This window comes from Mustela nivalis (genome assembly GCF_964662115.1).
Source record: "Mustela nivalis genome assembly, chromosome: 9".
Classification (NCBI taxonomy): domain Eukaryota; kingdom Metazoa; phylum Chordata; class Mammalia; order Carnivora; family Mustelidae; genus Mustela; species Mustela nivalis.
In genome coordinates this window covers 23,252,374-23,263,698 of record NC_139028.1, presented here as the reverse complement: position 1 = coordinate 23,263,698, position 11,325 = coordinate 23,252,374, and the positions used below count along the sequence as shown (strand labels likewise).

General features: G+C 51.0%; 1 long non-coding RNA gene across 2 annotated transcripts; it reads left to right on the top strand.

Annotated features, from left to right (window-relative positions):
- Positions 1 to 231: 231 nt before the first annotated feature.
- LOC309841460 lies at positions 232 to 5,388 on the top strand. Of its 2 annotated transcripts, XR_014299142.1 has the most exons (4): positions 232 to 377; positions 3,929 to 4,259; positions 4,430 to 4,518; positions 5,234 to 5,388. It is a non-coding gene; the product is annotated as an uncharacterized lncRNA (long non-coding RNA). The 2 variants fall into 2 exon arrangements; XR_014299141.1 differs by lacking the exon at positions 4,430 to 4,518.
- Positions 5,389 to 11,325: the final 5,937 nt, after the last annotated feature.

The window sequence follows — 11,325 nt, the reverse complement described above, 5'->3', positions numbered from 1 at the left end:
AACCAGAACAACTGTTTGGGTCCAATTGGGTGAGAGAAAGAGACAGAGAGACAATGGAAAGAGGGAGGTAGGGAGGGAGAAATCATCACAATAACCCTATGAAATAGGTTACTAAGATGATACCCATTTTACAGATAGAATAGTGAGCCACAAGGAGGTGGCTCACGTTCACATAACGAGTGGTAGAGTTCCAGAACCAGAATCCCCCATGTTCTCACCAAGAGTCTGACCTGGGCCAGACGCTGTGCTGGGCTCTCGAGATAAAAGATGAGAAGGACCCAGTCCTAGTTCCCAGGCAGCTTACCACCTGGGAGGGAGAGGATTCAAGCTGGGATGCCCGACTTAGACTGGCCATTAGAGACAATCCTGGCCTCCAGGTGAGTTTTCCTGGCAGTGATTCACTGAAACGAGGAATCATCAATAGGGAAAAAAAAAAAAAAGAAAGAAAAAAAGAAAAAGCCATTACAGATCTGACCAGAGCATAACATTATTAAAAGTGTCCATGCCCAGAATTACATTTTTGGGAAGACAGTTTGTGTTTGCTAAATAGCAGAGAATTGGAAAAAAAAAAAAAAAAAAAAAAAAAGGAAAAGGAAAAACCCAAACCCTACCCATAGCACAGAAGAAAAATATTACAAATGTGTTTGCAGTGCTTTATGGTTTGAAAAATGACTTCATCGGTGCTCACTGTGTTTCATATTAACCAGGAGAAGGACAAGGGAGAGCTCTGCAGAACCCTCTTTGTGTGAGGAGAGCACCGAGTGGTGGGCGTTTCCTCTCTCCTGTTTATCTGCCCTCCCGTCCAAGCTGGAGTCCGGTCCTGAATCTCGCTGAGGTCACCCTCTTCCTATGGCCCCTCTCTGTCCCTAGGAGTCCTCCTCATCACCCATCTTGTGGTCACTAGCCAACAGAGAACAATCAGTTTGTCTAGCTTTTAAACTTCTTGCTCAGACTGTCCACAGGAGCTGTGGGAGCAAAGGACCATTTCCCACGGGAATGATGGTGGCCGAGGACTGAAGTCTTATGGCATGCCAAGCGCTGTATATTAGATGTGATACATCTAATACCATTTCTTCTGCAATAAGTGCTCTCACCATTCCCCTGTTCAGATGTGCAGTGGAGTCTTTTAGAGCTTAAATAATTTGTCCCATTGACACAGTCAATAAAAGTTGGGCTGCCATATAAGGGAGGATGGTGTCCTAAAAGGAGTAGGGCTCGCAGCCTAGGGGAATAGGGGCCGCAGGGGTCCCCAACAGAAACAGGGAGCAGAGGAAGAGAGACCACCTGGAGGAAAGATGTCGATGAAGTCTCTACCTCTCTAGGCTAGGAAGGAGAAGCTGCCCTTGCCCACCCAAGCCTTGGACTGATGTCTGGTGTCTTGGCCTCTTGGGGACTGGCCAAAAAACAACCCTGCTCAGAGAAGCTCGGCCGTGAGCAGGGTCCCCCAAGAGTCCCCCAGGACTGGGCTCGTTCTAGAGCTTGGCTCTCCCATTGCTAACCCTGGGTAACTCTGCTCTCCGTTGCCCTCCTTGCTGCCCTGTCTGCTTTTCACATTTTAGGATCAGAAGTCAAGAAAGAAAAACTGTCGAGACCCCAATCTGCCCACGGGAGTGAGAAGCCCCTTCCTGCTCTGAGGAAGTGCGGGGGCCAGTTCCAGGAGGCTTATTTGGGTGGGGGCTCCTGTCCTCCTGGGAGAGGTCTAGGGTACCAGTGCCCGTGGGTGGGCTGGGGACCCCTGGGAGGCGGGGCAGTGGTGTTGCTAAAGGTGGAGCCCTTGAAAAGCCAAGTGCTCCCGCTTCAGGTCCAGTGGGAGTTACAGCAGAGCGAGGACAATGGGAAGAACCCAGCTCCAGGCTGGGGACCCCCAGACACAGTGAAGAAGGGAGCTAGCCTCTCAGGGTGGCCCCTCTACTTTCTTTTTGTCCCCAGTCCCTAGCAGAGTAGCTGGCACAAAGGAAATGCTCAGTAAATCTGAACATACGAACAAACAAATGCCAGATCACCAAGCCCTTTCCGCGTGGTGTGGGACAGGCGACAGCAGGTCGGGCATGGGCAGGACCGAAGGCACACCCTGCCGGGAGTGGGAAGGAGCTGTGAGACTCAGCTGAGCTGCCACTGTCTGGTGGACTATGGATGAACAAAGGAGCAGGCACCATGGGACTGGCCTGTGAGGGTCATAGAGAGTGTAGTAGCAGAATCCACAGTGACAATGGCCGGGGAGGGGAGCTGCCAGGCTGCCAGCCAAAGAAAACTAACCTGCTGGCCAGCTTGGCTGCCCAGCCCCAGGTTGCAGACCCTGGGATAGAAGGCAGCAGAGGATATGCAAATCTATGCAAATGATGCCACAGCCATGCTCTCAGGGTTGCCAGAGAAAGAATGTCAGGACCTAGCGCTGGACAGCTGGCCTCTGGCAGCAAGAATACGAGTCATTGCACCACCATCCTGTGGCAAACATCCTTCGACTTCCCTCAAATCATGCCGCATTGAGGTCTCAGTTTGGGCCACCAGAGACAAAAGGAGGGAGTGGTATTTGAATTGCAAATGTGCCAGTGTTGTGTGAGATGAACTGTGACCCCAGACTGGAGTCTGGAAAGCCAGATGATGGGCCTTGTGAGCTCTGGGCCTTTCCCTGAGGGGCAATGGAGGCCCAGTCCAGCCCTGGAGGTCCCAGAGCTCCAAGGGAGGAAGAGGCACAGCTGGGAGGGGTGGAGAGGCTAACATCCTCCCCAGAGGAAGAGGCCAGTGGGCCAGGGTCCTTGAGCCTTAAAAAGCCATTTCACCTGAAGCCCCAGAGGAGGTGGCCTTGAGGTCAAAGCCAGGACCTTGCCCTTCCAGGAAACAGAAAAGACCAGGAGACATGGCTATGGTTGAGGGAGTATGAAGAGAGGGCAGACACTGCTGATGGTGGAGGCAAGGCCAGAGGCTGGAGATAGCAGAGCCTGGGAGAGGGGAGTCTGTGGGGAGACCACCATGGAAGATGCTGGTCAGGCCTGGGGTTCGAGTCTCTCATGTGTGTGTCCCCTCATTCCTTCATTCCTTCCACAGAGGGCCCTTCTGTGTCCATCTCTGTACTCACCACTGGGGAAGGAACAGGAACAGGACACAGTCCCATGTCTCATGGACATGTTGTCTGCCGGGGAGAATGGATAAGCAAACTTTTTAGGTGTACGGTATAAAGGAGAAGTCAAGGAGCTACAGGAGAGCATGGCACGTCTAGTCTGATCTGGGGCAGTAGGGAAGGTGCCCTGGGGCCCTGGCAACTTAAGCTAAGACCTAAAAGATAAATAGGAGTTATGTTCGTCCTGGAATGAAGTCCATGCCAGGCAGAGGGATTAGTAAGTGCAAAGGTCCTGGGGTTGGTTGAATAAAAAATCTCCCTAGAGGCGGCAAGAAGACCTGTGTGGCATGAACGAGGAGGAAGAGGTGCAAGATGAGAGTCAAGGTCAAGGGCAGGCAGAGGCCGGGGCACAGGACAGGACACATTCAGGACTTTGGGCTTGATCCTGAAGACAGTGGCTAGAGGCCATTCAAGGTTTTTAATCAAAGGGATGGCATGATCAGATTTATGACTTCAAGGTGTCCCCGCAGCTGCTGGAGAATGGATGGGGGAGGAGAGAGCTGGTAGTGGCATAAAAAAGCTAGCTATGGTCCTGAACTAAGGGATAAACTAAGCTGAAATCTGAGGTCTTCTTCTTGTCTTCTTTGCTTCTGGGTGGAGTAGGAGGGGTGGGGCCCTGGTTCCTGCCTGTCTGGCCCCACCATGGGGCCCTTCTAGAATCATACCTCTGACCTGTACCTACTGCAGAAACCATCACCACCTCCAGATACCCCCACCCCAGCCAGGAAGGTCCCCAGGGGAGCAGTGCCAGCCCAGACTGACCTCCATCCGCTATGGCTCTTGTTTTGTGATTCTGTTCGTCCTTCCCAGGGTCAGTCCTGCTCTTCCAGGTGCTTCCTCATGCTCCTACTGACAAATTGAGGCTACACAGGGACAAGGTTGTCTTTCAAAGAAGTGGTCCCCAGCCAGTAATATCTTATGCCGTGGTTATAGACAACACAGACAGGGGTGAATATGGGCCATAAAAGAAAGAGGCAACATGTGACATTTAATTCAAGATTAAAAGAAATCGTCAATTGGAGCTGATTGTGCTCATCCAGATGTCACCAGAAACAGCTGTATGCCATCTGCCGGAGTGGGTACCACCAGCTGGAGCAGCTCTCCTCAAGACCCTGGTTCTGCTTTTCTCCCCAGCAGGAAGGTAGAGCTGAGGTTGGAGGCCAACCCATGTGATAGGGACGGATGGCAGCAGACGTGGCAGGGGGCTGAGAGGAGGAGCGGGTCACATCCCCACCCCTTCCCCACCTCCCAGGCCTTGTTTATGCTAACAAAGCCCAGTAATGAATTACTGATAAGTGGCCTCTTTTAAAGGGGAATCATTCAAGAGAGCAGGTGAGACTCTGCCGACATCCATCTTGCGGGCGCCGGGCTCTGGGAGGCTGGCTGGGAGATGGGGAAAGGTAAGGGAGATGATTCATGGCTGGGGCCCTTCATCTGTCACTCGGGGCGTCCTCAGCAATGGGGAAGCAGGATGGATGGGTCCTGGGTCTCAGCTTGGCAGTGCGGCGGGGAAGCCACCAGCTCTATCTCATGAGCCAGGCCAACAAGGCTGAGAGTCACGGGGGTGCGTGTACCCAGCACCAACTTGATGCCAAGGGGCCCTTTCAGCAAAGGATGGGGCAGGGGATGGATTCACTTTATGGCCGAAAAATGCCTGGCTCCAGTGCAGTTAGGTCCCAGCAGGGGAAATGCCTTTGAGACAGCTCAGGGCAGATGAGGGATCTTTTTAGGGGGTAGGGGATGTGAGCGCTAAGACAGCCCCTTGCATAAGTAAAGAGCACTGGTCTGGGAGCAGGAGGCCCAGCACCAGGAGGAGGCCCTGCCTGTCTCCAGTATCAAAGCTTCCGCTGCTCCCAGCCCTGGGTGGGCTCCACCTGACTTCACGCAGGTGACGCAGGCAGAGCCTTGCTTGGTGACTGCCCTGGGTGCCCCAGCCTCTCATCACCTACCCCTGGGCTTCCCTTTCCATGTTGAGCTGTGGACCCTACAGAATCCCTCTCAGCACCCACACTCGTGCAGCCTAAAAGTGGGGGAGTGAATGCTCAGTGAGGCAAAACTTTGATCAATGGAAAATGGGAGCTAGTGGGAAATTCTTCCTTTTCTCCCTCACCGCAGATGCTCCTGAGACATACAGCTTCTCGAAATGGTCTTGCAAGATTGAGCAATCAGTCGCACTTGGCAGCAGCCAGCTCGGTAATGTGTCCTTCGAGTGGCTCTCCCCTCCCTGCCTCCTCTTCCTTCTTGGGATTGCACTCCCTAATAAAGAAGTAGCTAGTGCATGGGCCATTGCTTTGGGCACTGGTTTCCAGAAACCCACGCCAAGACACTGGTGTCAGGAATGGCCCTAGATGGCTGCCCCTCAAGGTGGGGTTTTGGAGTTGGGTTACTCACTGAGGTCTGGTATTAAGAACCCTATTGCTTGGTGATCAGCTGGGTGGAAAACCCCTGGCACGCAGAGGCACCACTTCCTAAAGATCTCCACTGTGGAACCCTAGGTAGACGAGCAGGTGGAAGGTGAGGCGTTGAAATACACCAGGGCCGTGGTATCTGAACAATATGGGAGCAATAGTAATGATTACGTGGCACAAAGCCTTTTGTCAACTGCATTTTGAAAGCCTTGGGGGGAAAAAAAGGAAAAGAGAGAATAGGCTCTTGCTAACTCAAGCAGGGAAACCTGAAGCCCAGGATGGTAATATATGGTTAGATGAGCCTGAGAATCTTAAATCTCCGGGGCCCTGGCCACTTCAGGCTGCCAGATTGATTCACCTCCCCCCTGATGAGGGAGAAGCCTTCCTTGGCCTGGAGAGCATGCAGAGACCATCTGAGACAGGGGCCTCTCCAGATGATTCTTGTTTCCCTCACCATTTGTACCCCTAGGCCAAGAACTGGGGTTAGGTCTCCAAAGAGCTGGAGCTGGAAAGTATAGTCCTGCTCCAGGAGGAACGAGCTTATATGTTGAATGAATGGCAGGTCCTGATGAGGGCAGGTAGACGTGAACTTGACAGTGTTGCGGGGAGGAAGGTGGTGGGGAAGGGGATGTTGCATGGGGGGAGAATAGAGTATGGGGAAAGTACCCACCCTGGACTCAGGATCGAGGGTCAGCTTACAGCTGGTCCTAACAGTATGATGGGATGGCATCTTAGAGTTGGCCATGACAGTGGGCTACAGAAATTGAGTAGAAATGCGAGGACTTTCTTGGCATAGCATTGAAGAAGGGGTCCGGTGGCTCAGAGAGAGAATGCTAGAATGGATCCTCTATGTAGGACCTGGAAACTGTTGTCAACGATTATTATAGTTGATTGTGTCCCCCCCAAAAGATATTTTGAAGCCCTAACTCGCAGGACCTGTGAATGTGATCGTGTGTGGAAATAGGGTCTTTGGAGATGTCATCAAGTTAAAATGAGGTCCTTTGGGTAAGTCCTAATATAATTGGTGTCCTTATAAGGAGAGGAAACACAGAGAAGCAAAGACAGAGACTGGAGTTATGTGGCCACAGTCCAGGGAACAGGAAGAGGCCCTCCTTTAGGGGCTTTGGAGGGAGACTGCCAACACCTTGATTTCAGACTTCTGGCCTCCAGAATTGTGAGAGAATTAACTTCTGTTGTTTTAAAACTCCTAGTTCTGGTATTTTGTTATGGCAGCCCTGGAAGCTTCAGGAGTGACCAGAGGAGCACCCCCACCCCCACCCCGCTTACTAAGACAATGAAGTCTGCCCTGGCTGGGCTGGGGCAGGGGGGAACACCAGCAGCCTGGAGCTGATGGTGAAACCGGGCTTCCGGTTTCTAAAGGGCACCGTAGGATTTTGGAAGGGCAAAGTTCAGGTAGGAAGACTGCAGTGTTAGAGATAAAATGGGTAGCCAGGCTAGAATAGCAACCAGGGTGCCTTGACCTGTAGGAATATTTGGTGTTGACTAATCAGCCATGATGTGAGAACAAGGGGCAGCGGGCAAGGGTGTTACTTAATTTATGCAATATTTTAAGATATCAGGGAATGGTAATCAGAAGGATGACTTCAGACCCTTCCTTGGTTTCCAGATCCAAGGCCAGACCCAGGATCCACTGAGAGAAAGGGAAGAGTTCTTTTGAAGAAGGACCATCCAAGGCTACCCCAAGTTTATATGATAAATACTCTTCCAATCTCTTCCCAAAGGACTGAGAGCCATTTGCCAGAGTAACCGAGCATGGAGGGAAGGGCAATGTCACCCCCATTTCCAGGGGCTGTTGGGTACTGAGCCAACACTGACAAGGGACTTGAACTGCCTGCCATCATGGGCTTCCATTTAGTGTGGGGGCTTATGGAGCTCAGTGGCAAAGGGACTTTGGTCCAAGTCTGTCTTTTAGCGGATCTGTGGGCCAACCCGGGGTTATTTCCCTGGTTCCTGAGTGTGTAATTGGGATAGATGTACTAAGGAGCTGGCAGAAGCCTCGAGTTTGGTTCCACAAATGTGAATGAAAGGCCATTACAGTAGGATGGGCCAAATGGGAGGCTCTGAAGCTACCCTCTAGCTCAGTTCCAGCCAAGAAAGTAAATCAGAATTATTGCCACATTGTGGGAGAAATTGCAGAGATTAGCGCCACCATTAAAAACTTAGAGGATGTAGAATTGGTGGTCCCCATCATATCCTCATTCGGCTCACCATTCTGGCCGTGCTGAAACCAAATTGATCATGGGGAATGGCTGTGGATGAGCATAAACCTAACCAGGTGGCTACCCTGATTGCAGCTTCCATGCCAGATGTGGTCATTGTACTAGAGTAGGTCATAGCCCCTGGCATGTGTATGAGACTATTGATCAAGCAAATGCCCTACTTGCACATCCACAGGGAGGATCAAAAGCCATTCATTTTCATGGGCTGGGGACACATTGGTTGTCTTCCCCAGGGCCAGGCTACCTCTCTTGTTCTCTGTCACAGTGTGGTCCAAAGGGACCCCAATCATCCTGAATTTTGTGGAACATCACTCCACTTCCCTGCAATGATGCCTTCATGCCGATTGTATCTGGATGTCCTGGTGAGATACTCATTAACCACAAGCAGGAGACAGCCAGACAAAGATCTGGGGCTCTGCCACACTGTGGGTCTAAGAGTGTGGAGCATTCTAGGATATCCCCTTTAAAGTAGAAGACAAAGTGTTACAATGTCTACCTCTACTAAGAGAGAGGCACAGTGCTGAGTGGGTGCCTTTGGACCATAGAGGCAGTATCGCGCACATTTGGGAATTGTGCTCTGGTTCATTTGTTGGGTAACTTGAAAAGCTACCAGTTTTGATGGGGTCCCAACAAAAAAGGGCTCTGTGAGGGCTTCTGCCTCTGATGTGAGCTTCCCTGGCTCTGGAATTTTAGGTCCCAAGAGATCAGAGGACACCACAGGTCTACGTGATAGAGAAAGACACCACGAGGGGTTTTTGGCAAAACCTTGGAAGGAGAGTTGCAGCGCACATACCCCAGGTTCTGGAATGTGGCCATCCCTTCAGAAGCTCCTTTTGGTGTGCTCCTGGGCCCCTGTAGAGACTGACCCCACCCAATACCAAATGACTGGAAGACTCATATTTGTCATCAGGAGCCGGCTTCTTCCTGGGTCTACTGAGTCACGGAGTCAAGCAAGCAGAGTCCCTTGTATGGTAGAAATGGTATATTCAGGGAGGGGCCCACTCAGGATCCAAAGGCACAAATAAATGAACAGATAAACATATTCCCATGCCATTGACCTCTCCTGTGGCAACCCCTCTCCCCCAGCTCACACCTATGGACTCCTGTGGGAGTTCTGAACAACTGAGCGTAAGGGGGAGAAAGAACAGGGACCTGGACAACAAAGAGACTAGCACATCATGTTGGTGGGAAAGAAGATGATCCTGAAGATCAGTGACAATGAAAAGCCCTATCCGTGGGCAGAGCCATGAGCAGTAAATATGCCTGGTTGCCACTCCTTATAGAGGGGAGTATGGAAGTATGAGTATACTTCTATAGTATGAATATTCATGGATGGTAGCAAGTGGCCTGGTTGCTGAGTCAGAAGCTTAAAAAGACCAATATTGAAAGATCAGAGACAAAGAAGCCTTGAGAAAGAGTGTCCAGCTGGTCCTGTGGTGGTGGGGACAAATACACAGATCTTTGTGTCTTGAGAATCATCTATGGTTGATTCTCACCAATCAAAGAAAGAATGAGTCATCCTAGAGATGTCAGCCAGCCTCTTTTGTCAGTCATCCGTAGCAGGTACAGAGGGATAATGCTGGTAGTAATAGAGACCATGACCATGCGTGGGCCAAGAGCATGGGCTCCCTCTCTCACAAGACCAGTCTTGCAAATGCCCCAGCTGGGTATGTAAACTGTCTGTAGGAGCAACTCACACTGAGCCCTCAATATGGCGCCATTCCTTAAGGACACTAGTCAGTCACATGTTGGCACGTTGACTGAACCAGCCTCCATCAGCCCCTAGTAGGGGCAGCACTTCATCCTCACCAGATACTACTCTAGACATAGGTCTGCCTTCCCTGTCCCCAGAACCCCCACTAGTACCAGCATCTGAGTGTGTACAAAATGCTAGATAAATGCTATGACATTGTCTCAAACCAAGAAACCCAAGTCAGCCAGGGAAGTGTACCAAAAGGCTCACGATCATGGGCTCTATGATCTTATCATGTATTTACCACTCTGAAGCAGGCAGCCTAAAAGAATGGTAAAATGTCCTGTTAAGCTAAGGTACCAGGTTATGGACAATACGTTGAGGCTTGGAGTACTGTCCCCTAGGTCAAAGTGTATGTGCTAAAATAATGACCTATATGTTATTGTGTCCCCAGTAGCTAGAATGCACAGAACTGGGAACCAATGGGTAAATTAGGATTGGTCCTCTTGCCATGTTTCCTAGTGACCTACTTGAGAAATCTATGCCTCCTGGTTCCCGGTGATGAATGCTTCTGCCAGAGGACAGAGTAAGGATATTGAAGTTGCATTAGCTACCTTAGTACTCTGGGCTCTTTGTGCCAGTGGAGCAGCAAGTAAGGAAAACTGACCCACTCAGCAGGATTATTCACCTTGACCTTAACCAGGAGGAGCTAGGGCTTCTGGGAGCAGGGAGAAGTATGTGTGGAACTCAGATTTGTGGGGCATCTCATGGTGCTTCTATGATAATGACAACAATAACTGAACAGGGGCAAGGCCAATTAGGAGCCCTGATTCCTTGGGGATGAAAGGCCAGTTCCCTCTAGGCAAGCAACCCAGACCAGCCAGAGTGCTGGTCAAGAGTGAGGCGAATCTAGGATGGAGGTTGGAGAAAGGGGATGGTGAGTATACACCGCAGCCTCAGGACCAGACGCAGCAGTGACCCCTGCAGCTCGTTTCACTCATCCTCTTGCCTTAGTCTTTTTACAACTGTAGCTGGCCGCCATCTTGAGGGAGACTCTGTGACTGTGATTGTGCTTCTACCTCCCTCTTCAGAAAAGAGGGGTGTTCTCTGCTCACACAAAAAAAAGGCTTTGTTTTGTATTTTGAGTGCCAGATAGGACGGAAAGGCAAGGTGGGTCTGGCCAGGGGTGGACTTCATCTATATCTTTCGGGTACCACTTTAGATGCCTTTGGTCTGACCCATGTCTCTTCTTGCCCAGTGGTGAGCATCTCTGTGTGGGCTCAGCAGACACTGCACAGGTGCTACCCGAGAGGGCCTTGCCTCAGGTCAGTGCTGCCCGCTGCACACCTCTCACTGCCAGACCTGCTGACGCCATGACACCTGATGCTGAGGGGATCGGCATTCATTACGGTGCAGAAGGGAAGGGAAGTTTGTGCTCAGGGGGGTCAACCTTTGACAAACAGCATATTGGAACTGGTAGCTGAACCTTCCTTCTGTCTCACCCTGGACAGATGTTTTTTGCAGGTTTTGGAGAGTGGTTCTTTGAGATTGACCAATGAGTTGCCCATGGTGGTGGCTAGCTTGATAACACCATCCTTCTGACCATCCTCCCCTGCCTCTCCCCCCCTTGCCCCTCACTGTTTCACTCCCTGATAAAATCATGGCACATAAGCTTTTGCCTCAGGCTCTGCTTTCTGGGGGAAGCCAGGCAAAGACAATCTCCACCATTAAAGGCATGTGTCAGTTGTCATTTATCATCTGAACCCTATATTTACTCATTCACATCCCCTTCCGGGTCCCTGCGGCATCTGATTTTGGGCCCCTTTACCAAATGATCCCTTTCATCCTCTGCTCAGTCAGTCTATG